This window comes from Anas platyrhynchos, chromosome 1 (genome assembly GCF_047663525.1).
Source record: "Anas platyrhynchos isolate ZD024472 breed Pekin duck chromosome 1, IASCAAS_PekinDuck_T2T, whole genome shotgun sequence".
Classification (NCBI taxonomy): Eukaryota; Metazoa; Chordata; class Aves; order Anseriformes; family Anatidae; genus Anas; species Anas platyrhynchos.
This window is the reverse complement of record NC_092587.1, coordinates 88,991,019-89,017,417: the sequence shown is the minus strand read 5'-3', so window position 1 is coordinate 89,017,417 and position 26,399 is coordinate 88,991,019. Positions and strand designations below refer to the sequence as shown.

Here is a 26,399-nt window from a genome sequence, read left to right as displayed (position 1 = left end):
CCCGGTCCCGCGCCGAGTCCCCGGTCCCGCGCCGAGTCCCCGGTCCCGCGCCGAGTCCCCGGTCCCGCGCCGAGTCCCCGGTCCCGCGCCGAGTCCCCGGTCCCGCGCCGAGTCCCCGGTCCCGCGCCGAGTCCCCGGTCCCGCGCCGAGTCCCCGGTCCCGCGCCGAGTCCCCGGTCCCGCGCCGAGTCCCCGGTCCCGCGCCGAGTCCCCGGTCCCGCGCCGAGTCCCCGGTCCCGCGCCGAGTCCCGGTCCCGCGCCGAGTCCCCGGTCCCGCGCCGAGTCCCCGGTCCCGCGCCGAGTCCCCGGTCCGCGCCGAGTCCCCGGTCCCGCGCCGAGTCCCCGGTCCCGCGCCGAGTCCCCGGTCCCGCGCCGAGTCCCCGGTCCCGCGTCCCGGTCCGCGCCGAGTCCCCGGTCCCGCGCCGAGTCCCCGGTCCCGCGCCGAGTCCCCGGTCCCGCGCCGAGTCCCCGGTCCCGCGCCGAGTCCCCGGTCCCGCGCCGAGTCCCCGGTCCCGCGCCGAGTCCCCGGTCCCGCGCCGAGTCCCCGGTCCCGCGCCGAGTCCCCGGTCCCGCGCCGAGTCCCCGGTCCCGCGCCGAGTCCCCGGTCCCGCGCCGAGTCCCCGGTCCCGCGCCGAGTCCCCGGTCCCGCGCCGAGTCCCCGGTCCCGCGCCGAGTCCCCGGTCCCGCGCCGAGTCCCCGGTCCCGCGCCGAGTCCCCGGTCCCGCGCCGAGTCCCCGGTCCCGCGCCGAGTCCCCGGTCCCGCGCCGAGTCCCCGGTCCCGCGCCGAGTCCCCGGTCCCGCGCCGAGTCCCCGGTCCCGCGCCGAGTCCCCGGTCCCGCGCCGAGTCCCCGGTCCCGCGCCGAGTCCCCGGTCCCGCGCCGAGTCCCCGGTCCCGCGCCGAGTCCCCGGTCCCGCGCCGAGTCCCCGGTCCCGCGCCGAGTCCCCGGTCCCGCGCCGAGTCCCCGGTCCCGCGCCGAGTCCCCGGTCCCGCGCCGAGTCCCCGGTCCCGCGCCGAGTCCCCGGTCCCGCGCCGAGTCCCCGGTCCCGCGCCGAGTCCCCGGTCCCGCGCCGAGTCCCCGGTCCCGCGCCGAGTCCCCGGTCCCGCGCCGAGTCCCCGGTCCCGCGCCGAGTCCCCGGTCCCGCGCCGAGTCCCCGGTCCCGCGCCGAGTCCCCGGTCCCGCGCCGAGTCCCCGGTCCCGCGCCGAGTCCCCGGTCCCGCGCCGAGTCCCCGGTCCCGCGCCGAGTCCCCGGTCCCGCGCCGAGTCCCCGGTCCCGCGCCGAGTCCCCGGTCCCGCGCCGAGTCCCCGGTCCCGCGCCGAGTCCCCGGTCCCGCGCCGAGTCCCCGGTCCCGCGCCGAGTCCCCGGTCCCGCGCCGAGTCCCCGGTCCCGCGCCGAGTCCCCGGTCCCGCGCCGAGTCCCCGGTCCCGCGCCGAGTCCCCGGTCCCGCGCCGAGTCCCCGGTCCCGCGCCGAGTCCCCGGTCCCGCGCCGAGTCCCCGGTCCCGCGCCGAGTCCCCGGTCCCGCGCCGAGTCCCCGGTCCCGCGCCGAGTCCCCGGTCCCGCGCCGAGTCCCCGGTCCCGCGCCGAGTCCCCGGTCCCGCGCCGAGTCCCCGGTCCCGCGCCGAGTCCCCGGTCCCGCGCCGAGTCCCCGGTCCCGCGCCGAGTCCCCGGTCCCGCGCCGAGTCCCCGGTCCCGCGCCGAGTCCCCGGTCCCGCGCCGAGTCCCCGGTCCCGCGCCGAGTCCCCGGTCCCGCGCCGAGTCCCCGGTCCCGCGCCGAGTCCCCGGTCCCGCGCCGAGTCCCCGGTCCCGCGCCGAGTCCCCGGTCCCGCGCCGAGTCCCCGGTCCCGCGCCGAGTCCCCGGTCCCGCGCCGAGTCCCCGGTCCCGCGCCGAGTCCCCGGTCCCGCGCCGAGTCCCCGGTCCCGCGCCGAGTCCCCGGTCCCGCGCCGAGTCCCCGGTCCCGCGCCGAGTCCCCGGTCCCGCGCCGAGTCCCCGGTCCCGCGCCGAGTCCCCGGTCCCGCGCCGAGTCCCCGGTCCCGCGCCGAGTCCCCGGTCCCGCGCCGAGTCCCCGGTCCCGCGCCGAGTCCCCGGTCCCGCGCCGAGTCCCCGGTCCCGCGCCGAGTCCCCGGTCCCGCGCCGAGTCCCCGGTCCCGCGCCGAGTCCCCGGTCCCGCGCCGAGTCCCCGGTCCCGCGCCGAGTCCCCGGTCCCGCGCCGAGTCCCCGGTCCCGCGCCGAGTCCCCGGTCCCGCGCCGAGTCCCCGGTCCCGCGCCGAGTCCCCGGTCCCGCGCCGAGTCCCCGGTCCCGCGCCGAGTCCCCGGTCCCGCGCCGAGTCCCCGGTCCCGCGCCGAGTCCCCGGTCCCGCGCCGAGTCCCCGGTCCCGCGCCGAGTCCCCGGTCCCGCGCCGAGTCCCCGGTCCCGCGCCGAGTCCCCGGTCCCGCGCCGAGTCCCCGGTCCCGCGCCGAGTCCCCGGTCCCGCGCCGAGTCCCCGGTCCCGCGCCGAGTCCCCGGTCCCGCGCCGAGTCCCCGGTCCCGCGCCGAGTCCCCGGTCCCGCGCCGAGTCCCCGGTCCCGCGCCGAGTCCCCGGTCCCGCGCCGAGTCCCCGGTCCCGCGCCGAGTCCCCGGTCCCGCGCCGAGTCCCCGGTCCCGCGCCGAGTCCCCGGTCCCGCGCCGAGTCCCCGGTCCCGCGCCGAGTCCCCGGTCCCGCGCCGAGTCCCCGGTCCCGCGCCGAGTCCCCGGTCCCGCGCCGAGTCCCCGGTCCCGCGCCGAGTCCCCGGTCCCGCGCCGAGTCCCCGGTCCCGCGCCGAGTCCCCGGTCCCGCGCCGAGTCCCCGGTCCCGCGCCGAGTCCCCGGTCCCGCGCCGAGTCCCCGGTCCCGCGCCGAGTCCCCGGTCCCGCGCCGAGTCCCCGGTCCCGCGCCGAGTCCCCGGTCCCGCGCCGAGTCCCCGGTCCCGCGCCGAGTCCCCGGTCCCGCGCCGAGTCCCCGGTCCCGCGCCGAGTCCCCGGTCCCGCGCCGAGTCCCCGGTCCCGCGCCGAGTCCCCGGTCCCGCGCCGAGTCCCCGGTCCCGCGCCGAGTCCCCGGTCCCGCGCCGAGTCCCCGGTCCCGCGCCGAGTCCCCGGTCCCGCGCCGAGTCCCCGGTCCCGCGCCGAGTCCCCGGTCCCGCGCCGAGTCCCCGGTCCCGCGCCGAGTCCCCGGTCCCGCGCCGAGTCCCCGGTCCCGCGCCGAGTCCCCGGTCCCGCGCCGAGTCCCCGGTCCCGCGCCGAGTCCCCGGTCCCGCGCCGAGTCCCCGGTCCCGCGCCGAGTCCCCGGTCCCGCGCCGAGTCCCCGGTCCCGCGCCGAGTCCCCGGTCCCGCGCCGAGTCCCCGGTCCCGCGCCGAGTCCCCGGTCCCGCGCCGAGTCCCCGGTCCCGCGCCGAGTCCCCGGTCCCGCGCCGAGTCCCCGGTCCCGCGCCGAGTCCCCGGTCCCGCGCCGAGTCCCCGGTCCCGCGCCGAGTCCCCGGTCCCGCGCCGAGTCCCCGGTCCCGCGCCGAGTCCCCGGTCCCGCGCCGAGTCCCCGGTCCCGCGCCGAGTCCCCGGTCCCGCGCCGAGTCCCCGGTCCCGCGCCGAGTCCCCGGTCCCGCGCCGAGTCCCCGGTCCCGCGCCGAGTCCCCGGTCCCGCGCCGAGTCCCCGGTCCCGCGCCGAGTCCCCGGTCCCGCGCCGAGTCCCCGGTCCCGCGCCGAGTCCCCGGTCCCGCGCCGAGTCCCCGGTCCCGCGCCGAGTCCCCGGTCCCGCGCCGAGTCCCCGGTCCCGCGCCGAGTCCCCGGTCCCGCGCCGAGTCCCCGGTCCCGCGCCGAGTCCCCGGTCCCGCGCCGAGTCCCCGGTCCCGCGCCGAGTCCCCGGTCCCGCGCCGAGTCCCCGGTCCCGCGCCGAGTCCCCGGTCCCGCGCCGAGTCCCCGGTCCCGCGCCGAGTCCCCGGTCCCGCGCCGAGTCCCCGGTCCCGCGCCGAGTCCCCGGTCCCGCGCCGAGTCCCCGGTCCCGCGCCGAGTCCCCGGTCCCGCGCCGAGTCCCCGGTCCCGCGCCGAGTCCCCGGTCCCGCGCCGAGTCCCCGGTCCCGCGCCGAGTCCCCGGTCCCGCGCCGAGTCCCCGGTCCCGCGCCGAGTCCCCGGTCCCGCGCCGAGTCCCCGGTCCCGCGCCGAGTCCCCGGTCCCGCGCCGAGTCCCCGGTCCCGCGCCGAGTCCCCGGTCCCGCGCCGAGTCCCCGGTCCCGCGCCGAGTCCCCGGTCCCGCGCCGAGTCCCCGGTCCCGCGCCGAGTCCCCGGTCCCGCGCCGAGTCCCCGGTCCCGCGCCGAGTCCCCGGTCCCGCGCCGAGTCCCCGGTCCCGCGCCGAGTCCCCGGTCCCGCGCCGAGTCCCCGGTCCCGCGCCGAGTCCCCGGTCCCGCGCCGAGTCCCCGGTCCCGCGCCGAGTCCCCGGTCCCGCGCCGAGTCCCCGGTCCCGCGCCGAGTCCCCGGTCCCGCGCCGAGTCCCCGGTCCCGCGCCGAGTCCCCGGTCCCGCGCCGAGTCCCCGGTCCCGCGCCGAGTCCCCGGTCCCGCGCCGAGTCCCCGGTCCCGCGCCGAGTCCCCGGTCCCGCGCCGAGTCCCCGGTCCCGCGCCGAGTCCCCGGTCCCGCGCCGAGTCCCCGGTCCCGCGCCGAGTCCCCGGTCCCGCGCCGAGTCCCCGGTCCCGCGCCGAGTCCCCGGTCCCGCGCCGAGTCCCCGGTCCCGCGCCGAGTCCCCGGTCCCGCGCCGAGTCCCCGGTCCCGCGCCGAGTCCCCGGTCCCGCGCCGAGTCCCCGGTCCCGCGCCGAGTCCCCGGTCCCGCGCCGAGTCCCCGGTCCCGCGCCGAGTCCCCGGTCCCGCGCCGAGTCCCCGGTCCCGCGCCGAGTCCCCGGTCCCGCGCCGAGTCCCCGGTCCCGCGCCGAGTCCCCGGTCCCGCGCCGAGTCCCCGGTCCCGCGCCGAGTCCCCGGTCCCGCGCCGAGTCCCCGGTCCCGCGCCGAGTCCCCGGTCCCGCGCCGAGTCCCCGGTCCCGCGCCGAGTCCCCGGTCCCGCGCCGAGTCCCCGGTCCCGCGCCGAGTCCCCGGTCCCGCGCCGAGTCCCCGGTCCCGCGCCGAGTCCCCGGTCCCGCGCCGAGTCCCCGGTCCCGCGCCGAGTCCCCGGTCCCGCGCCGAGTCCCCGGTCCCGCGCCGAGTCCCCGGTCCCGCGCCGAGTCCCCGGTCCCGCGCCGAGTCCCCGGTCCCGCGCCGAGTCCCCGGTCCCGCGCCGAGTCCCCGGTCCCGCGCCGAGTCCCCGGTCCCGCGCCGAGTCCCCGGTCCCGCGCCGAGTCCCCGGTCCCGCGCCGAGTCCCCGGTCCCGCGCCGAGTCCCCGGTCCCGCGCCGAGTCCCCGGTCCCGCGCCGAGTCCCCGGTCCCGCGCCGAGTCCCCGGTCCCGCGCCGAGTCCCCGGTCCCGCGCCGAGTCCCCGGTCCCGCGCCGAGTCCCCGGTCCCGCGCCGAGTCCCCGGTCCCGCGCCGAGTCCCCGGTCCCGCGCCGAGTCCCCGGTCCCGCGCCGAGTCCCCGGTCCCGCGCCGAGTCCCCGGTCCCGCGCCGAGTCCCCGGTCCCGCGCCGAGTCCCCGGTCCCGCGCCGAGTCCCCGGTCCCGCGCCGAGTCCCCGGTCCCGCGCCGAGTCCCCGGTCCCGCGCCGAGTCCCCGGTCCCGCGCCGAGTCCCCGGTCCCGCGCCGAGTCCCCGGTCCCGCGCCGAGTCCCCGGTCCCGCGCCGAGTCCCCGGTCCCGCGCCGAGTCCCCGGTCCCGCGCCGAGTCCCCGGTCCCGCGCCGAGTCCCCGGTCCCGCGCCGAGTCCCCGGTCCCGCGCCGAGTCCCCGGTCCCGCGCCGAGTCCCCGGTCCCGCGCCGAGTCCCCGGTCCCGCGCCGAGTCCCCGGTCCCGCGCCGAGTCCCCGGTCCCGCGCCGAGTCCCCGGTCCCGCGCCGAGTCCCCGGTCCCGCGCCGAGTCCCCGGTCCCGCGCCGAGTCCCCGGTCCCGCGCCGAGTCCCCGGTCCCGCGCCGAGTCCCCGGTCCCGCGCCGAGTCCCCGGTCCCGCGCCGAGTCCCCGGTCCCGCGCCGAGTCCCCGGTCCCGCGCCGAGTCCCCGGTCCCGCGCCGAGTCCCCGGTCCCGCGCCGAGTCCCCGGTCCCGCGCCGAGTCCCCGGTCCCGCGCCGAGTCCCCGGTCCCGCGCCGAGTCCCCGGTCCCGCGCCGAGTCCCCGGTCCCGCGCCGAGTCCCCGGTCCCGCGCCGAGTCCCCGGTCCCGCGCCGAGTCCCCGGTCCCGCGCCGAGTCCCCGGTCCCGCGCCGAGTCCCCGGTCCCGCGCCGAGTCCCCGGTCCCGCGCCGAGTCCCCGGTCCCGCGCCGAGTCCCCGGTCCCGCGCCGAGTCCCCGGTCCCGCGCCGAGTCCCCGGTCCCGCGCCGAGTCCCCGGTCCCGCGCCGAGTCCCCGGTCCCGCGCCGAGTCCCCGGTCCCGCGCCGAGTCCCCGGTCCCGCGCCGAGTCCCCGGTCCCGCGCCGAGTCCCCGGTCCCGCGCCGAGTCCCCGGTCCCGCGCCGAGTCCCCGGTCCCGCGCCGAGTCCCCGGTCCCGCGCCGAGTCCCCGGTCCCGCGCCGAGTCCCCGGTCCCGCGCCGAGTCCCCGGTCCCGCGCCGAGTCCCCGGTCCCGCGCCGAGTCCCCGGTCCCGCGCCGAGTCCCCGGTCCCGCGCCGAGTCCCCGGTCCCGCGCCGAGTCCCCGGTCCCGCGCCGAGTCCCCGGTCCCGCGCCGAGTCCCCGGTCCCGCGCCGAGTCCCCGGTCCCGCGCCGAGTCCCCGGTCCCGCGCCGAGTCCCCGGTCCCGCGCCGAGTCCCCGGTCCCGCGCCGAGTCCCCGGTCCCGCGCCGAGTCCCCGGTCCCGCGCCGAGTCCCCGGTCCCGCGCCGAGTCCCCGGTCCCGCGCCGAGTCCCCGGTCCCGCGCCGAGTCCCCGGTCCCGCGCCGAGTCCCCGGTCCCGCGCCGAGTCCCCGGTCCCGCGCCGAGTCCCCGGTCCCGCGCCGAGTCCCCGGTCCCGCGCCGAGTCCCCGGTCCCGCGCCGAGTCCCCGGTCCCGCGCCGAGTCCCCGGTCCCGCGCCGAGTCCCCGGTCCCGCGCCGAGTCCCCGGTCCCGCGCCGAGTCCCCGGTCCCGCGCCGAGTCCCCGGTCCCGCGCCGAGTCCCCGGTCCCGCGCCGAGTCCCCGGTCCCGCGCCGAGTCCCCGGTCCCGCGCCGAGTCCCCGGTCCCGCGCCGAGTCCCCGGTCCCGCGCCGAGTCCCCGGTCCCGCGCCGAGTCCCCGGTCCCGCGCCGAGTCCCCGGTCCCGCGCCGAGTCCCCGGTCCCGCGCCGAGTCCCCGGTCCCGCGCCGAGTCCCCGGTCCCGCGCCGAGTCCCCGGTCCCGCGCCGAGTCCCCGGTCCCGCGCCGAGTCCCCGGTCCCGCGCCGAGTCCCCGGTCCCGCGCCGAGTCCCCGGTCCCGCGCCGAGTCCCCGGTCCCGCGCCGAGTCCCCGGTCCCGCGCCGAGTCCCCGGTCCCGCGCCGAGTCCCCGGTCCCGCGCCGAGTCCCCGGTCCCGCGCCGAGTCCCCGGTCCCGCGCCGAGTCCCCGGTCCCGCGCCGAGTCCCCGGTCCCGCGCCGAGTCCCCGGTCCCGCGCCGAGTCCCCGGTCCCGCGCCGAGTCCCCGGTCCCGCGCCGAGTCCCCGGTCCCGCGCCGAGTCCCCGGTCCCGCGCCGAGTCCCCGGTCCCGCGCCGAGTCCCCGGTCCCGCGCCGAGTCCCCGGTCCCGCGCCGAGTCCCCGGTCCCGCGCCGAGTCCCCGGTCCCGCGCCGAGTCCCCGGTCCCGCGCCGAGTCCCCGGTCCCGCGCCGAGTCCCCGGTCCCGCGCCGAGTCCCCGGTCCCGCGCCGAGTCCCCGGTCCCGCGCCGAGTCCCCGGTCCCGCGCCGAGTCCCCGGTCCCGCGCCGAGTCCCCGGTCCCGCGCCGAGTCCCCGGTCCCGCGCCGAGTCCCCGGTCCCGCGCCGAGTCCCCGGTCCCGCGCCGAGTCCCCGGTCCCGCGCCGAGTCCCCGGTCCCGCGCCGAGTCCCCGGTCCCGCGCCGAGTCCCCGGTCCCGCGCCGAGTCCCCGGTCCCGCGCCGAGTCCCCGGTCCCGCGCCGAGTCCCCGGTCCCGCGCCGAGTCCCCGGTCCCGCGCCGAGTCCCCGGTCCCGCGCCGAGTCCCCGGTCCCGCGCCGAGTCCCCGGTCCCGCGCCGAGTCCCCGGTCCCGCGCCGAGTCCCCGGTCCCGCGCCGAGTCCCCGGTCCCGCGCCGAGTCCCCGGTCCCGCGCCGAGTCCCCGGTCCCGCGCCGAGTCCCCGGTCCCGCGCCGAGTCCCCGGTCCCGCGCCGAGTCCCCGGTCCCGCGCCGAGTCCCCGGTCCCGCGCCGAGTCCCCGGTCCCGCGCCGAGTCCCCGGTCCCGCGCCGAGTCCCCGGTCCCGCGCCGAGTCCCCGGTCCCGCGCCGAGTCCCCGGTCCCGCGCCGAGTCCCCGGTCCCGCGCCGAGTCCCCGGTCCCGCGCCGAGTCCCCGGTCCCGCGCCGAGTCCCCGGTCCCGCGCCGAGTCCCCGGTCCCGCGCCGAGTCCCCGGTCCCGCGCCGAGTCCCCGGTCCCGCGCCGAGTCCCCGGTCCCGCGCCGAGTCCCCGGTCCCGCGCCGAGTCCCCGGTCCCGCGCCGAGTCCCCGGTCCCGCGCCGAGTCCCCGGTCCCGCGCCGAGTCCCCGGTCCCGCGCCGAGTCCCCGGTCCCGCGCCGAGTCCCCGGTCCCGCGCCGAGTCCCCGGTCCCGCGCCGAGTCCCCGGTCCCGCGCCGAGTCCCCGGTCCCGCGCCGAGTCCCCGGTCCCGCGCCGAGTCCCCGGTCCCGCGCCGAGTCCCCGGTCCCGCGCCGAGTCCCCGGTCCCGCGCCGAGTCCCCGGTCCCGCGCCGAGTCCCCGGTCCCGCGCCGAGTCCCCGGTCCCGCGCCGAGTCCCCGGTCCCGCGCCGAGTCCCCGGTCCCGCGCCGAGTCCCCGGTCCCGCGCCGAGTCCCCGGTCCCGCGCCGAGTCCCCGGTCCCGCGCCGAGTCCCCGGTCCCGCGCCGAGTCCCCGGTCCCGCGCCGAGTCCCCGGTCCCGCGCCGAGTCCCCGGTCCCGCGCCGAGTCCCCGGTCCCGCGCCGAGTCCCCGGTCCCGCGCCGAGTCCCCGGTCCCGCGCCGAGTCCCCGGTCCCGCGCCGAGTCCCCGGTCCCGCGCCGAGTCCCCGGTCCCGCGCCGAGTCCCCGGTCCCGCGCCGAGTCCCCGGTCCCGCGCCGAGTCCCCGGTCCCGCGCCGAGTCCCCGGTCCCGCGCCGAGTCCCCGGTCCCGCGCCGAGTCCCCGGTCCCGCGCCGAGTCCCCGGTCCCGCGCCGAGTCCCCGGTCCCGCGCCGAGTCCCCGGTCCCGCGCCGAGTCCCCGGTCCCGCGCCGAGTCCCCGGTCCCGCGCCGAGTCCCCGGTCCCGCGCCGAGTCCCCGGTCCCGCGCCGAGTCCCCGGTCCCGCGCCGAGTCCCCGGTCCCGCGCCGAGTCCCCGGTCCCGCGCCGAGTCCCCGGTCCCGCGCCGAGTCCCCGGTCCCGCGCCGAGTCCCCGGTCCCGCGCCGAGTCCCCGGTCCCGCGCCGAGTCCCCGGTCCCGCGCCGAGTCCCCGGTCCCGCGCCGAGTCCCCGGTCCCGCGCCGAGTCCCCGGTCCCGCGCCGAGTCCCCGGTCCCGCGCCGAGTCCCCGGTCCCGCGCCGAGTCCCCGGTCCCGCGCCGAGTCCCCGGTCCCGCGCCGAGTCCCCGGTCCCGCGCCGAGTCCCCGGTCCCGCGCCGAGTCCCCGGTCCCGCGCCGAGTCCCCGGTCCCGCGCCGAGTCCCCGGTCCCGCGCCGAGTCCCCGGTCCCGCGCCGAGTCCCCGGTCCCGCGCCGAGTCCCCGGTCCCGCGCCGAGTCCCCGGTCCCGCGCCGAGTCCCCGGTCCCGCGCCGAGTCCCCGGTCCCGCGCCGAGTCCCCGGTCCCGCGCCGAGTCCCCGGTCCCGCGCCGAGTCCCCGGTCCCGCGCCGAGTCCCCGGTCCCGCGCCGAGTCCCCGGTCCCGCGCCGAGTCCCCGGTCCCGCGCCGAGTCCCCGGTCCCGCGCCGAGTCCCCGGTCCCGCGCCGAGTCCCCGGTCCCGCGCCGAGTCCCCGGTCCCGCGCCGAGTCCCCGGTCCCGCGCCGAGTCCCCGGTCCCGCGCCGAGTCCCCGGTCCCGCGCCGAGTCCCCGGTCCCGCGCCGAGTCCCCGGTCCCGCGCCGAGTCCCCGGTCCCGCGCCGAGTCCCCGGTCCCGCGCCGAGTCCCCGGTCCCGCGCCGAGTCCCCGGTCCCGCGCCGAGTCCCCGGTCCCGCGCCGAGTCCCCGGTCCCGCGCCGAGTCCCCGGTCCCGCGCCGAGTCCCCGGTCCCGCGCCGAGTCCCCGGTCCCGCGCCGAGTCCCCGGTCCCGCGCCGAGTCCCCGGTCCCGCGCCGAGTCCCCGGTCCCGCGCCGAGTCCCCGGTCCCGCGCCGAGTCCCCGGTCCCGCGCCGAGTCCCCGGTCCCGCGCCGAGTCCCCGGTCCCGCGCCGAGTCCCCGGTCCCGCGCCGAGTCCCCGGTCCCGCGCCGAGTCCCCGGTCCCGCGCCGAGTCCCCGGTCCCGCGCCGAGTCCCCGGTCCCGCGCCGAGTCCCCGGTCCCGCGCCGAGTCCCCGGTCCCGCGCCGAGTCCCCGGTCCCGCGCCGAGTCCCCGGTCCCGCGCCGAGTCCCCGGTCCCGCGCCGAGTCCCCGGTCCCGCGCCGAGTCCCCGGTCCCGCGCCGAGTCCCCGGTCCCGCGCCGAGTCCCCGGTCCCGCGCCGAGTCCCCGGTCCCGCGCCGAGTCCCCGGTCCCGCGCCGAGTCCCCGGTCCCGCGCCGAGTCCCCGGTCCCGCGCCGAGTCCCCGGTCCCGCGCCGAGTCCCCGGTCCCGCGCCGAGTCCCCGGTCCCGCGCCGAGTCCCCGGTCCCGCGCCGAGTCCCCGGTCCCGCGCCGAGTCCCCGGTCCCGCGCCGAGTCCCCGGTCCCGCGCCGAGTCCCCGGTCCCGCGCCGAGTCCCCGGTCCCGCGCCGAGTCCCCGGTCCCGCGCCGAGTCCCCGGTCCCGCGCCGAGTCCCCGGTCCCGCGCCGAGTCCCCGGTCCCGCGCCGAGTCCCCGGTCCCGCGCCGAGTCCCCGGTCCCGCGCCGAGTCCCCGGTCCCGCGCCGAGTCCCCGGTCCCGCGCCGAGTCCCCGGTCCCGCGCCGAGTCCCCGGTCCCGCGCCGAGTCCCCGGTCCCGCGCCGAGTCCCCGGTCCCGCGCCGAGTCCCCGGTCCCGCGCCGAGTCCCCGGTCCCGCGCCGAGTCCCCGGTCCCGCGCCGAGTCCCCGGTCCCGCGCCGAGTCCCCGGTCCCGCGCCGAGTCCCCGGTCCCGCGCCGAGTCCCCGGTCCCGCGCCGAGTCCCCGGTCCCGCGCCGAGTCCCCGGTCCCGCGCCGAGTCCCCGGTCCCGCGCCGAGTCCCCGGTCCCGCGCCGAGTCCCCGGTCCCGCGCCGAGTCCCCGGTCCCGCGCCGAGTCCCCGGTCCCGCGCCGAGTCCCCGGTCCCGCGCCGAGTCCCCGGTCCCGCGCCGAGTCCCCGGTCCCGCGCCGAGTCCCCGGTCCCGCGCCGAGTCCCCGGTCCCGCGCCGAGTCCCCGGTCCCGCGCCGAGTCCCCGGTCCCGCGCCGAGTCCCCGGTCCCGCGCCGAGTCCCCGGTCCCGCGCCGAGTCCCCGGTCCCGCGCCGAGTCCCCGGTCCCGCGCCGAGTCCCCGGTCCCGCGCCGAGTCCCCGGTCCCGCGCCGAGTCCCCGGTCCCGCGCCGAGTCCCCGGTCCCGCGCCGAGTCCCCGGTCCCGCGCCGAGTCCCCGGTCCCGCGCCGAGTCCCCGGTCCCGCGCCGAGTCCCCGGTCCCGCGCCGAGTCCCCGGTCCCGCGCCGAGTCCCCGGTCCCGCGCCGAGTCCCCGGTCCCGCGCCGAGTCCCCGGTCCCGCGCCGAGTCCCCGGTCCCGCGCCGAGTCCCCGGTCCCGCGCCGAGTCCCCGGTCCCGCGCCGAGTCCCCGGTCCCGCGCCGAGTCCCCGGTCCCGCGCCGAGTCCCCGGTCCCGCGCCGAGTCCCCGGTCCCGCGCCGAGTCCCCGGTCCCGCGCCGAGTCCCCGGTCCCGCGCCGAGTCCCCGGTCCCGCGCCGAGTCCCCGGTCCCGCGCCGAGTCCCCGGTCCGCCGGTACAGCATTAACAGGTTTCGCTTGCATAACTTCAGATTGATCTACCTGTATATGATTAATCATTTTTGTATCTAAAAGACTGCTAAATATTGTGTAATATTCATACCTTACATTTTTATAGCCTATTTCATGATATAACTATTCTTACCTGAAACTTACCCATGGATCGTCCGTCGATTATAGTCTGATTTTGAAGACATTTATAACATTCCAGGAACATGATTCAAGCCTTTCTGTAGCTTTCAAGATGCTGAAATGGTCCCTGTCTTAAGAAGAACTAGTTCCCCCCCCGGCACTACGAATCGTTTACTTGTCTTTTATTAACCCCACAAATAAACCTCATAAAGCTAAGTTGACTCAGAATTTACAATAGTATGATGAAAAGTGTTGCACTCAAGTTGGGAAGGGGAGAGGAGAATGTTCGTGTATATGTGAGAATTGTACTCAAACAGCTGATTACACCTTTGCATACACCTTTTAAGGGAAAACTTTAAACCTGAGAAGCAACAGGCAGTCTTCTACGTTTCCTGATATGATATCATGATAGATGATATAGGTATGATATCCTTTGATATCATACCTATAGGTATGATATCAAAGGTATAGGTATGATATCCTTTGATATCATACCTATAGTCTGCTGCAGGCTGAAAAGTAGCCTGTGCCTCAGGTACCGTTTTATGCCTTTGCTTTTGTTACTACATCCCTGTAAGTCTTCAAAAGGGAAACGAAATTATCCTACCCAGAAGAAACACCGTCCAGAAGACACTTGAGTTGTTAGGGCCTGAATTCTCAACGAAACCAAAGGCAGGGATCTTACTGACCTGGAGAAAGAGGCTTTAATCTCTCCTGGCTTGTTTACTCCTGAAGGAGCGTGAAAGAGACGCGTGTCCTTGTACGTGAAGAGGAGGCATCCCCGGTCCCGCGTCCCATCCCAAACACTGACCTGTCACTTCTCAGATCCTCCTTCCTGCCCTTTTTGAAGACTAGAATGACGCTGGCTTTCCTCCAGTCTTCAGGCACCTCACCCATTCTCCAGGACCTTTCAAAGATGATAGAGAGAGGTTCGGTGATCACATCTGTCAGCTGGAGACCTGTAGTAGACCCCCACCACAGTGCCTCCCATACCAGCCCACCCCTTAATTCTTACCCACACTAAGCATTTCTGGAGCCTGGTGATAAGGGACTCCTGTATTCCACTGAACAAGCACTGGGGCTGTTCAAACATTCCCAGTCCTTGGTGCTCCCACTTTATTAACTTTTCTTCATATTCTGCTTTCTGGAACCAGGCATTGATTTGCATACCTGACCAATCCCCCCCAAAATATTAATGGCTACTTTCTCAGGGCTAAGCAGAATCCTGGAAAAAGCCTTCAGAGTTCCTTGTGTCAGAAAGGACTTTGGGGTACCCATGAGAGAGGTTCTGAGGAACCCCACAACATCTGGCATGTGCCTAGAAAAAGAGTGAGCAGTTTTGCATTTGAGATCCTAATGACTCATGTTCTTTCAAGACACCTAGCTTATCATTTAATCAGTTCAAATATTCACCTTTAAATTACTAGAAAATGTTTGTTCAGGAGAAAGCAGGATGTGTTCTGTGTTTATCAGTAACAGGCTGCCTTGTGGAATGTGCATTGCTGTGAGTGAGTATCCTGGAATGAAACGCTGAAACTTTCCTCAAAAGCCTGCTCACTTGCTTTCTTTTTTTTTTTTCCTCCACGGGGAGGATACTGACACCATTTGCTTATTGTTCCACACAATTCCTGAGCCCTGTATTGCTGAGAAAAAAATCCTGCATTACAGGAAAAAAAAAAGTCACTTCACTTAAAGAGGAGGTAGTAACAGGACCAGCACAATTTAAAGAAATACTGCAATATAAAATGGTGGTTGATCACAACACCTGAATCCGTACAATCTGTACTTTTGAGAGTATGGTGTCTGGTTCCTCAGTAAAACTTTAAAAGAAAAGATCAACAGTACTGTAGGAACAGGACCAGATAATGAGCATACTTATATTTCTGAAAATAATGGTCCTGGTTAGCAGCGTAAAACATTTTTTCTCAATAAACCCAGGACATAAACAGTCACCATAAAGCAGACGTATTCAGCATTTGCTCCAAACAATCTGTTCCCTTACAGAAAAGTAGCCATCACAGAAACTTGTCGGTTCATAGACTGCTTTTAGATAGGACTGATCTTCCCAGCATTTTGGAGGCTGAGACTGCAATCTTGCTGGAAAATAGTCAGGAAGCCACAGAAACAATAAAATTGTTGGAAGGAAACATGTAACTTAGAATGGATGGTAAGTAGAGTTAGTTCCCTGTGACTGCTCCACCTATTTCAGGAGTTGACTCAAATATTTCTCCTGTTTCACAACTTGACTTTTTGCTCTGCTGCTGGCTAGTGGCCAGCATTCCAGTTAGGCACAAGCAGCAGGTCAGTGCCTTTCCATGAACACGAAAGGCGCTGCAGAGATAAAATCTTAACAGCATTCTGGCCAAGATCAGGCTGCAACCACCATTTACTCATTTCTTGTCTTTCATGCTGTTGCAGCCGAGTTTGTGCATCTGAGAGATGGGAGATGATAATGTTTGAAGACTGAATGAACTGTTTCATATTGAAAACAACAGGGAAGAAGCTCTGTGAGCAGATGCAGCAAAACTGACAGTGGAAGGACTATATCTTATGCAAAAGGCACCTTAATGCATGAAATTCTTACAATCAAAACCATTTCAATTTTTACAGCACATTTCTTTTTCTAAGCACTAGGAAACTTTGCAATCAATGTATTCATACAACTGCCACTGGAAGTAAGAAAGCATTATTCTAATATTACAGATGGCAATATTGAGAGAGAGACATTTAAGCTAGAGAAAAAAGTGATTGAGTTAGGACTGGATATTCAGAACATAAGGGAGTCAATTCTCCTCCACAGCTTAAAGTCACATTTTCATTGAACTGCGCCATGCAGGTATGAACTGACCACCTCTGTAAAACAAGAAAACAATGTGATCCCTGCCTGACAGATAGGGAACTGAAGTTCAAATGTATTTTGTCACACAGGAAGTTTATAGAAAAGGCAGGAACTGAACCAGATGTTCGAAGATCTGGCTCAGTGCCTTAAGCACAAAATAATGCTTTTACCTCATTAAAGTGCTCTAGACTTAAACTACTCTCTCTCACCTTTTACGATCTGGTGTAGTAAATAGAATAGAGAGATATCAAGAAGTATGCTATTAACCCAAAGTCTTCTCTGTGATAAGAGAACATCCTTTGACTGTGGAATGTTATATTGCTTTTACTTAAATTAAAAAAAAAAAAAAAGAAAAGAAAAAGAAAAAAAAAGAGAGAGAGAGAGAAAGAAAAGTGTCTGTTTCATGGAGATAATTCCCAGACTTGGATCTGCTTTCCTCTTTTCCCTTTGTAAACTCCTTGTTTCTTTGATATGCCTTTTCCAAAATTACTCAGGGTTGACTTGTATGGATGGTACTGGATAAGCTGGATAGCAAAAGCTGCTTTTCATACACTGCAAATGGTTGCGAAAACTTGATAGAGAAAATACATCACTCCATTTTGTACAGTTCCCAGCCTGCACAGGGAATAAATATGTTTTAAAGCCATTGTTTCTGTAGAACATGTAAATAAATTTGATTAGAGCAGCTGTACAGAGAAATGCTGTTGTGCTGCCATATCCTCATCCCTCTGGATGCAGCCTGGTCCTAATAATTAGTCTTGGCTCCTGTGGGAACAGAAATGTGCTGACTAAATGATTGTTCCTGTTATCCAGGTTTCCTACTGTGCCACAAGTTTTTTTGCTTTAATTTGATTAACTGCCTTAACGCTCAGCCATGCGCAAAATGTCATTTTTTTCCTAACAAAATCTGCATTAAGGTAAATACAATTGTTTAATGGTCAATTCAGTGGGGTGAAGTGAACAAAGAGCTGCACAACAGGTTCCCCATGTGAGTGAGTGCCAATTCAAATCTCTTTAACTATTGTAAATTGATTTGAAGGCAGCACCAGATGTGCCACTAGATTTCCATTTACTCCTCACAGAAAAGTCAATGAAATGCATGTCATCTGGAAATTGTCCCAGGGAAGCAGATGCGATGTGTTTATAAAGGCTTTGACTAAAGACCAATTCTTGAGGTTGCAGATAGGCGTTCAGGGTGCTCAGCATGTCCCAAGAGACCCCCAGCATAACAGTAGACTACAATGTAAGCAGAATATGCTTTGTGTAATAAAACAGAGACTCAAAAAATCTTCTCAGTAATTCTGTGAACGGAAAACAAATCAGATATTTAAACCATAATAATCCTTTCCTACCTAACCTGGATGAGACTGCTTTGTTTCAATGATCAACATGGTAATTCCGTGTTTCAATTTTGTTTCTTTTTAAAAGTTCATTTCCTGTGGCCATTTCCTAAGATCTCAACACATACAGGAAACCAAACTTACTAACACATCCCAGTTGGAGAGGGTTTCTACTGCTCACAGAAAGGTACTGAAAGGTACAAAAGTTCAAACATACTCAGCTGCAGATGAGCTCACCCTCACCAGTTCTCTGCAGCTGATTATAATAAAAACATCACCTCCCATGTGACCAGCTCTCGCCATTGAAAAGCAATAATGTCATCTCCAGTGGGATCCTGGATGACATACAGCTAGTATTAAAACACAGATATTTCTCCAGATTCCCCTGCAGCCTGTAATTTCCTTTAGTGGAAGGATTGGCTGATCGAGCAGAGTTTAAAGAGGGTAAAGGAATAAACACCCTATTAATATTAAACATCAAAAAAGAATAGATGACCACCTTAGTAACACAGATTGTAGCTTGGCAGTTGGGATGAACACGTGGGTTGGCTTTGATAATAAGAGTTGATTTCCTTATTTATTTATTTGTTATGAAAGCGTATGGCTTTGAATAAGAGAAATTGCTATTATCATTTACTCCTTCAAGCTAAAAATGTTCTCTCATTAGTTTCACTGGGCATTTTAATAAGCCAGCAAAGCATTTAGACAGAAAATGTGTAATACAAGAAATTTGCCTTTCCGTGCAAGATTGTTGTTTCCAAGAAATATCACAGGCTTCTCCTAAATTGTGCTGTGCCTGGTGGCCTCAAGGAAGAGCAGAGGCATTCCTGTGAAAAGAATAAAGGGCAAAATACTTGCTGAGCAACTGTCCTTGCTCATTAAAGATGGGCGATTACTTGCCTAATATTTAATTTGTGGCATTCTTTTCTTCCTTTCTAGTGAAAAAGGACCATTATATTTTGCATGCCTGTCATGAAAGAGGAGATGAAATACTGTTAGTTGCAAACAAAAGGATTCAGATATCCTGAGGAACATCAGATAAGCATTACAATATGCCTCAGAGTTTGTTTGAGACAACGTAGCCATGGGGAGGCTATACAATTTCCAGACGCTCCTCTCAGCTAGACTCCACCACTGAGAAGGGATATGTGTAATAATAAAAATGTAATGTCATTCCTTATGGTTTTAAGAACCTATCTCCCATCTCTCTGAGTAGACAGTATTTACATAAAGCCAATGAAGGAATCTCTTCAGAAATAGCCACCCAAACTAGAGACTCTCTGTAAAGACTGCATGCAATAAACATTGTTTGCAAATATTCATATTGAGTAAGATTCTTTTTTCTACACAGAAAACAGTTCTTCAAATACAGGATACTGTTATTTTGACAGAGCAAGAGGAATTGCTAGCACTGCAGACTAATCAGTGCATTGGAAACTGCTGAGTAGGTATGGCTTTATCTTCACAAAAACCAAACAGACCTAAGAATGTGTATTAGCTGCTGACAGTTTCAATAACTTCCCTGAAGCCATTTATAGCTCTTCCCAGCTCTTTATTATTTCTCTGAGGAGAGATCACTGGCCTAAGTGGGCCTGAGAAGATGCGTAACTTACAGTGTACCATCTATCATGGTTTGTTAGGATTACTCTTAAGAGGCTACAGAAAGTGCAAAGTGGGCCTACACTTGACACAGACCAAAACGTGAGGAGGAGAGATGGGGCATTTGAAAAAAAAAGCCTTTGAGGTACATTAGTGCTGTCCATATCATTGATGTTGAGACAACACTTACCAGGGTTCTTTAGAGAAACACAGGGCTCTGGCAATTAGCCATCACTGGCCACAGCCTAAAAGACCAGCAAGAGAAACCAGGAATTGCCAATGCTCAGACAGGCTGGGCTATACTGTCTGTGCTAATTCCCCATACGTACCTGGAGGGCCTCAGTAATGTGTATCCACTATAAAGTTATGTCCATTACACTTCTTCTCCATGGTAAAATACACGATCAAACTTATTCCTTTATGCAGAAATAAAACCTAACCCTGTTTTAAAATTACACTTGGTATTCATGCCACAAACTACTATAATGTACTACTGCAACAAGGCTGCATGCACTAAATGTTTGCCTTCAAATACTGTGGGTTTGACTTAAGTTATTGTTTGCTTTGGATTGCTTTGAATAGCAATAACTTGCCATATAGCACCCTTACAAAGTACATTGGCTCATGTGAAGTTGGTCTTTTTTCCATATTTCATTCTCTAGGAGTGTTCTGACCCACCTAGAACTGAAACCTTATTTATTTGTACATAAGATGACTAATTCCCTAAACTATTCTGCAGTAAATAGTTATGAATTTAGATTCTGTATAGTTCCTAGTTTGCCCATTGGTACTCCATAAGAAAAATAGCTGGCATATCTGTACACAATTTGGTATGGTTTCCAAAAATGTTTAGCTTTGGTCTAATTTAATGCTCTTCATATCTGAAAACCCTAACTGCCATGAATTATTTTTGTTCTTTCCTGCTTATGAAAGAAAAGAGGCACATAGGCTGAAGAGGAGGAAAGCTAGCCAAAAATATATGTAGGCCCAATGATGTAGATTGGAGCATACAAGTTAAGATCACATATTTCTTAGCAAAAAAATTACCGGCGGGAATTTCTGATTTGTTACACTTCTCTTTTATTTTCTTAAGGAATAACTGATACCCTCTCTCCCCCAAACAAACAAAACTGCCACAGCAAACAACAGCAACAAAACAAACAAAAACCAACTCAGAATCTACAAAAAAATAATCTATGAAAGATCAATTTCATTGCAAGGTGACAGAAGCAATGTTCAGTGCCCATGAAGAAGTTGTTGCATGCAACAAGTTTAAGGGATCTTATACCTTATCAATCGAAAACAGTATGCCACGTTAGAAGTGACAGAATGACATGGCCCAGCATTAACTAGGACACAGAAGGCAACTCTGAAGTTGAATCCCTCACTAATTAGCCAGATGCATTCACTTACCAGGTAAGAATACAAAAAGGTTGAACTCCTGGTAGACCTTGAAGTCTTGGGAATGGAAATCTTTGGTAAACTGAAGACTTGGAGCACATAACTAAGGTTTTAAAAGGGTGAAGGAAATTAACTTGTGGCTTATAAGAGAAGTACAATGAAGTAGGAGGAATGATGTTACGTCAAAGGTTACAGCTCTACATGGTGGGAGAAACTGATTATAATCTTTATTTGTTATCTCTCATTTTGTTGTCAGACCTGGACTCCCTGTAAGGCTTAACAAAGTTCTGCCTAGCTGCTAAAGCAGTGGTACTCCAGCTTCTAAGCTAGGAAAGCCATCCATAACTACTTCTTGGCTAGAAGGTATTGACTACACTGTTGAATTTCTGGGTATGTGAGAGTGTGAATAGACTTATTCTGACAGCAAGAATGATTTAAAAACAATCATTCCATTAAAGCAGCCTGACTTGGAAAAAGTCACTCACAAAAGCTGAAGTAAGAAGGGTTTAGAGCAATTCACTGTATTTTAAGAAGATGGCAGTAAGCAAGCTCTGCTGGTGAACCTTCTGGCAGATAGGAAGCACCAGCCACCTCCTATGATTATCCTCTCTGAACAGCAGCGTAGAATCTGCAGCTTATCGCCTTGGCAGTATTACTTCTCCCTGCCTGCATCAATCATTTTTGTTTCAGGTAGGATAAAATATCTTCTGGGACAAGGGCCCTGCTGATGCACTTCTGTGATTCCCCTCTTTGCCAGTCCATGAAAAAGCAATGTCAAGCAAAAAGCACTGCTGATAACCCAGCATCTTCATCTGCCCGTCAGTCTCACATTTGCCTTCTGTATTGTCAGTGCTCGTGAGAAATTAATTAGAGGGTCGCCCAGGCAAAAGGTACCCATGGAAGGAAAACAGGCAAAGCAACAGTTTTATCATTAGAGATTTCTGCCAGTGATATGATGTGCTTAGATTTTACTTCACTGAAAAACATCCAGTAACGAGACCAGACGTTCCTCTTGAAAAAGGCAGGGAGGAATATCTCTTTGGCTTTAGCTGTAGGGTCAAGAAAGAAAGAAAATAGAGCACCTCCTGCAATTGAGACAATGGTTAAGCCAGTGCTGCTCTCTACTGGTGAGGAACACACATTGCTCTAGAAGTACACCCGTGCCTGGGGTACATGTACAAGCAATGTTTGAAATGGTTTGCGAGCTATTTTAATAAACCTTAACTTAAATAAAAGCGGTAATGGCTATGAAAATTAATATCTAGTCACTATTAAAATTAAATACTTATCATTTAACTTTTGTGAGTGTCTAAAAGTTTGATTCCCTCTTCAGACTTCAGTTGCTTCAAGTAAATTCAGTGGCTTAATATAAACGTGCTGCTACTGTTTTACACATAGGAAAATGTTTCCAACTGGTAATAATTTTTCTTCTTCCTTTCTTTCCTTCTTTCAGAAAGTTCATGCATGGATTTCACTGAAATGGGTATCTGAATTGTCTGAATAATAGCTGCAAATTTAAAGGCCATATCAAAGGATGTTTGAAAATGGGCTCCAAGAGTTTACTTTAGGAACTGCAAAAATATTACCTATTTGCCCTTTAAATAAAGCAAACAAAAAAGTGGTGCTGTATTTATAGCATAACACAGGAACTTCCACATATTTGAAGATGAGTATTAATAAATAGCTCATAGTTTCAATTCCTAGAGATTCAGCGTTGCTTAAGCTGAGGAGAAGAAGATAAATATAATTATAGGAATTTAATCTCGGATAACGTAGTCTCACAAAGACGTGGCTGAATGAGTTGGCAGGCAAAGTTCTGGATGTGGTAATTTTTGCAGGCTGGATCAGGGAAGACTCAGAGGGACTCCTTCTGGAGTCTCCCCATGTTCTTCTCTATCTGGATGATGATGAGAATCCAGAATGGAGTTTGCCAAGAGAGCATGACACTCTCCTTTACTGCAGGGGATTCAGTTTTGACTGGAGTTGCTCAAGGTTTTATCATCTGGCTCAGCTCAAGCATACTCAGAAGCTTAACACAATACCTTGCCTGCCTCACCATACCCACATGATCCATGCCTATGGTAGTTCTCCCAAGCATCTTCAGCAGCTTTCTCTGTGGCTTTTTCTCACACTACTTTCACTTGAAGTCCTACTGTGAAACACAAGCCACCTTAAGTAGAACAGAACAACGAAGCAGTGACGTGTCTATACAAGCAAAGATTCCTTTCTCATGCAAAATCACTGAACATGGAAAAAAAAAAAAACAACAACAACTTGCTCATTTTCTTCTGTTCTATACCTCCCCGTTGCTTGAGGGAGCGTCAGTTACAGACGCGACTCTCATATGGTCTATAACTACTCTGGTCTTGTATATTGTTATCAGTGTGCAGGTTATTTTGAAATATCTAAGCCACATCTTGAAGCCTTCCCTTTCTCAGTGCTGGTGTTGGCAGGTTCTGTTCCATCAGGCAGCCTGATGGGAAGCATTTATTTTAGCAGAGAGAGTTGCAAAGCTCTTCTAGGAAAGGCTGACATTGCTTTTTGATAAGCATGGATTGTGTTTGTGTGGTCCTCCCTCTCACTCCACTTGAATAACTGAATGAACAGTGGAGCACCAATTCCAGAGCTGTTTGCTGAGCCCAGCATGGTCACCTGGCTAAGTGCCGCCATGCAGTAAGGTAACAGTGGTACTATATATTCATGCAGAATAACAAACAAGTCTCCAAAAGACATTAGGAAGTGTCCTACAGCGCCTTGTTTAACTGCAAGAGTAAACTGCAGATGAGACAAAATGCCACAGCACACAGAGAGCATTCATCACAAACAGATTGCTCATTGTTTTTACATGAAGTAAGATTTTAAAAGTTTTTATGTTCCCCTCTCTCCTGGAACACTTGGGTCACAAAGCCTGGGACTTTGTACATAGCCAAAGAATTTACAGCTAGAGTCTCAGATGCAGGGGCTTTGGTGGCCCTATTGCCGAATATATCTAATAATTTCAATTATTTTGTGAATGCTGATGTGTGGCTTGGATACAAGTCTAGTACTTTGTTCCACCTTTCATTGTGGCAGCTCTGTTACTTGCCATCCTCAAGAAGGATTCAGTGATTGTGAGTGGAATCACAGCCTTTTCTCTGGTATTTCTGGCAGCATACCAGGGCCAATGAGAAATCATAAGAGTCCAAGAAACAGTTGCCCTACCAAGATGCAGTATAACTATTTTTTCCTACTTATAGGAGAGCTCCTGAGCTATCCTGCTACCCATAAGCAGCTGCAAATTAGCAGCAGTAAGGGACAGTTTAGCCTCTGGGCAATCCAGAGGATACATGAGAAGACATAAAGTACCTTCACATATCCCTAAGCTGAATTTGCACTGAACAGAATTACACCCTAAGGACAGAAATGGAACTGATGAAAATGTCATCTTTGTTGTGTTTGTTTCCTGAGAAATAATAAAAAAATATCCACTAGAGGTTATCAGAGGAACAATTTTATTTTTAGAATACTCTTGTTCCCATGAAACTCAAGAGAATTTTTATCTTTGATTTGAATGGGAACAAAACATTGCCCTTGAGGAATGACTTCTTACATTACCAGAAGAGAAGTATGATTAGGAAAACCTGGAGTATATTTTCTCCAGTGAAATGCTCTTGAATAAATGTATCTATGGAGAGAAGTGTTTATGTTAATTCTGAGGCATTATTTTTTCATGCTGTTAGTTTTATAGGGTACTGTTTTGGAATTTGTTCCAATGCCTATTAAAATTAATGGGAATCACAAGTTTTCAGTCAGCACTGAATTAGAGGGGTAAGTGCTCTTAGCAGTTTTACAGATGAAAAGAAAGAATACAGTTTTATTCATTTATTCAATGTTTTTGGAATAAATTAAAGTATCTTCTAGAACAAACAAATTTAAGGGAAAGATAAATATCAAAATTCATATCTATACAGCTTAGATCTGGAAAAGCAAAGCATTCCTTATACTGAAGAAGCCCTCATGTTTTTCTTTTCTTTGGCAAACCACAAAACAACGGTTGTCTGTTAGTCCAGGGATTGCTAAAGCACGGACAAGCTACACTGAAACTAAAATCCAGTGCTCAAAACTAAATGCAGCTAAAACTGACAACAGATACTTTTTAAAATACATATGTGTTTCCAAGCAGAAAAAAAAAAGCATTTTTGCCAATGACAGAAAAAAAGAAACATCACTGGAAGATAATTCTCCTGTATCGGCATTTTGCTATCCTGCAAATCTAATTTCAGAGCTTGACGTTCTAGCAGTATACTGATGATTAGTTGCCAAATGATTAGTTCTGTGGTAGAAAGAAGTGACTGGTTACAGTTAAAGGTTATTGTTATGTCTGGAATTAAGTTCAATGCTCTGGAGCAGTCAGGTGAAACGTACAGCTACAGTTACGGTTAGGGCTTAGGAAAGGATGAGCTGCAGACATAAATTTACTGCAGGATCTTGTTAATGTGTTAAGTCTAGGATAAGGGCTGGTGATGGCAAGAGTTTGTGCCTTCCGGCTAGTTGTGATGGGAAGTGGTTAACAGTAGAGTAACTGTTAAAGGTAGCATAAAAGCTGAATGCATGGTTTGGATTTAGGAAGTCAATCTGTGGAATTGTATGTATCACTGTATCACAGCAGCCTTGCAGTCCTTACTTCATCTTGAATTAACACTTCTACTGTTTTTTGTTTGTTTGTTTGTTTGTTTGTTTTGTAGAAGTGATCTGATGAGGCATCCTAGAGGCAAGAGGAGTGACTAACTATATCGAAGGTGACTGTCATGGTTGTCCCTCCAGAATCCTAACCCTAACCACTAAGGGGAGACCTGCTTTTAATGTGTGGTTGTGCAGAGGTGGAATCAGGGCTCAATTGTGAAAGGATGATTGGTTCTGATACGGGAGTTGGTAAGTCTGTAATGAAGTAAATGGTTAAAGAAAGGGAGCAAGAAAGGGAAGGGCAGAGAACTGAGATTACTCATGAAACCTGTCCATCAGGGTAAGGCTTGCAAGCAAGAGTACAGTCTATACGCTGTAGTGCTGAATAGAAGATAGGTAGGCTTATTATTACAATCACATATTAATAAGATACGGGTTGGGCGAAGGGTCAGGTTTTAAGAAAGCAGACGTTTTAAAGACAAATTTATTGCTAAATCCTACCAGCCTTTTGTCTTTCATGTATGGGTGATTTTTCAGAGAAGAAAAATCTGTTGGGGTGGGATAGGGATTGGACTCGGGGATGGACACTGTACTTACACCTTCTGGTTATTTTTGGAAGGGAGTAGGTGTTAATTGGGTGTCTGATGCATGTTTCATTTAAGTATTTAGAAATTGAAATGTTTATATTCTTTCTTTTTAGAAATTTGAAATTTATATGTATCTAAACATGACCCAAAACCAATTTTTGAACCAAACACCAAATAAAATACAGATAGCTGTGTCAAAATAACTACTTTGGTTAACCCTCATTTCTAATTTTATTACCAATACCATGTTTTCCAGAATGACTTTTTCTTCCCTACTTTTCAGTTTAGCCACATAGCCTAAAAACTTTGTTCATATTGCTATATTCCTTTGCCATACCTAATTTAACTTTATGCATGCAGGCAGATACAGATACAAGAATTAAAGAGAAAAGTATTCATCCATAATATTAGTGAAAAAGTAAAAACTTCAGCTGTTTTCTGTATCACCATGGCACAATACTGAGTAGCAGATGAAGAATGTTAAATAGGACACTGCATAAGCTTTCACTATTCACCCCTGGTTCTTTCCTTGTTTTGCAAATGAGTGCAAAGTTTCAACATTCAGAGTTCTCCTTCTGACAAGCTTTATTAATGTTAAATATTCATGTATAAAATCTGTTCAGATCAAACCCTGGAATCATTTTGACTTTGTTCATGACCAATTACAATGCCATATAAATTTCAGATTCTGCCATCTGAGTAGCTTGAATGCAGAGAATGAAGGACAATATCCTGTACTCCTAATTTAATTTTCCCATCAGTGTTTGTTTGAACTCTGTCTGTGGGTCAGGACAATGAATGTCTGTGCAAATACTTTCTGCTTACACCAGCCAGGACTATGTGTGCATAATTCCAGCTAAAATTTCAGCAACAGTTTATAGTCAGTTAAGCTGACTTTTCCCACATAGAAAATAACACTTTCAGATTGAGAACTTAATTAATGGGCTATATGTGTCACTTGTCTGTGGCAGAGCTTTGATTTTATGAAAACTGAGACCCCCTCTGGCTCCAGATCTTGACTGGAGTTCGAGGAATCTTATAACCCTCAGAAAATAAAATTTTATTGAACTTGGAACAGTCCCACAAGCATTGGAGATTTGCTGTGCACACAGAGAAAACAGGAGATAAGTAAATGGCAGAAGAATGCAGTGACTTACTTAACCTGCAGAAATAAGGTAAAACATGTGGAGGAAGACTGTAGCAGGTAGAGGACGCAGTTCCTCTTTGGGTCAGCTGGAAGTGTTTCTCCAACTCACTTCTGATTTTTTTCTTTGTGAGTCCAAGTGTCATCAGCCTTGAACTTGGCAGGCACAGAGAAGTGGAAAGAGGTGGAAAGGGTACTTCCATGATTCTCAGCCTGGAAAAACAAACTGGGAATGTCTGCCAAAGAAATCTGGACACTGTGGATTTTCTTGAAAGACACAAACATTGTTATTTCCTCTGGTTTTGTGCGTGGTATCTGAAGGAGATTGAATTGTAAGTGTTCCCATGGTCTTTGCATACACAAAGAGGAATGAGACACTTTCAGACAATGACATT

General features: G+C 60.1%; 1 long non-coding RNA gene across 1 annotated transcript in view; it reads right to left on the bottom strand.

Moving 5' to 3' along the window:
- Positions 1-26,399, bottom strand: part of LOC110353218 (uncharacterized) — a 234,280-nt gene that overhangs the window by 15,899 nt on the left and 191,982 nt on the right. Inside the window, exon 11 of the long non-coding RNA XR_005267213.2 lies at positions 13,122-13,339. This is a non-coding gene — a long non-coding RNA (uncharacterized lncRNA). The remainder of the gene's footprint in view (positions 1-13,121; positions 13,340-26,399) is intronic.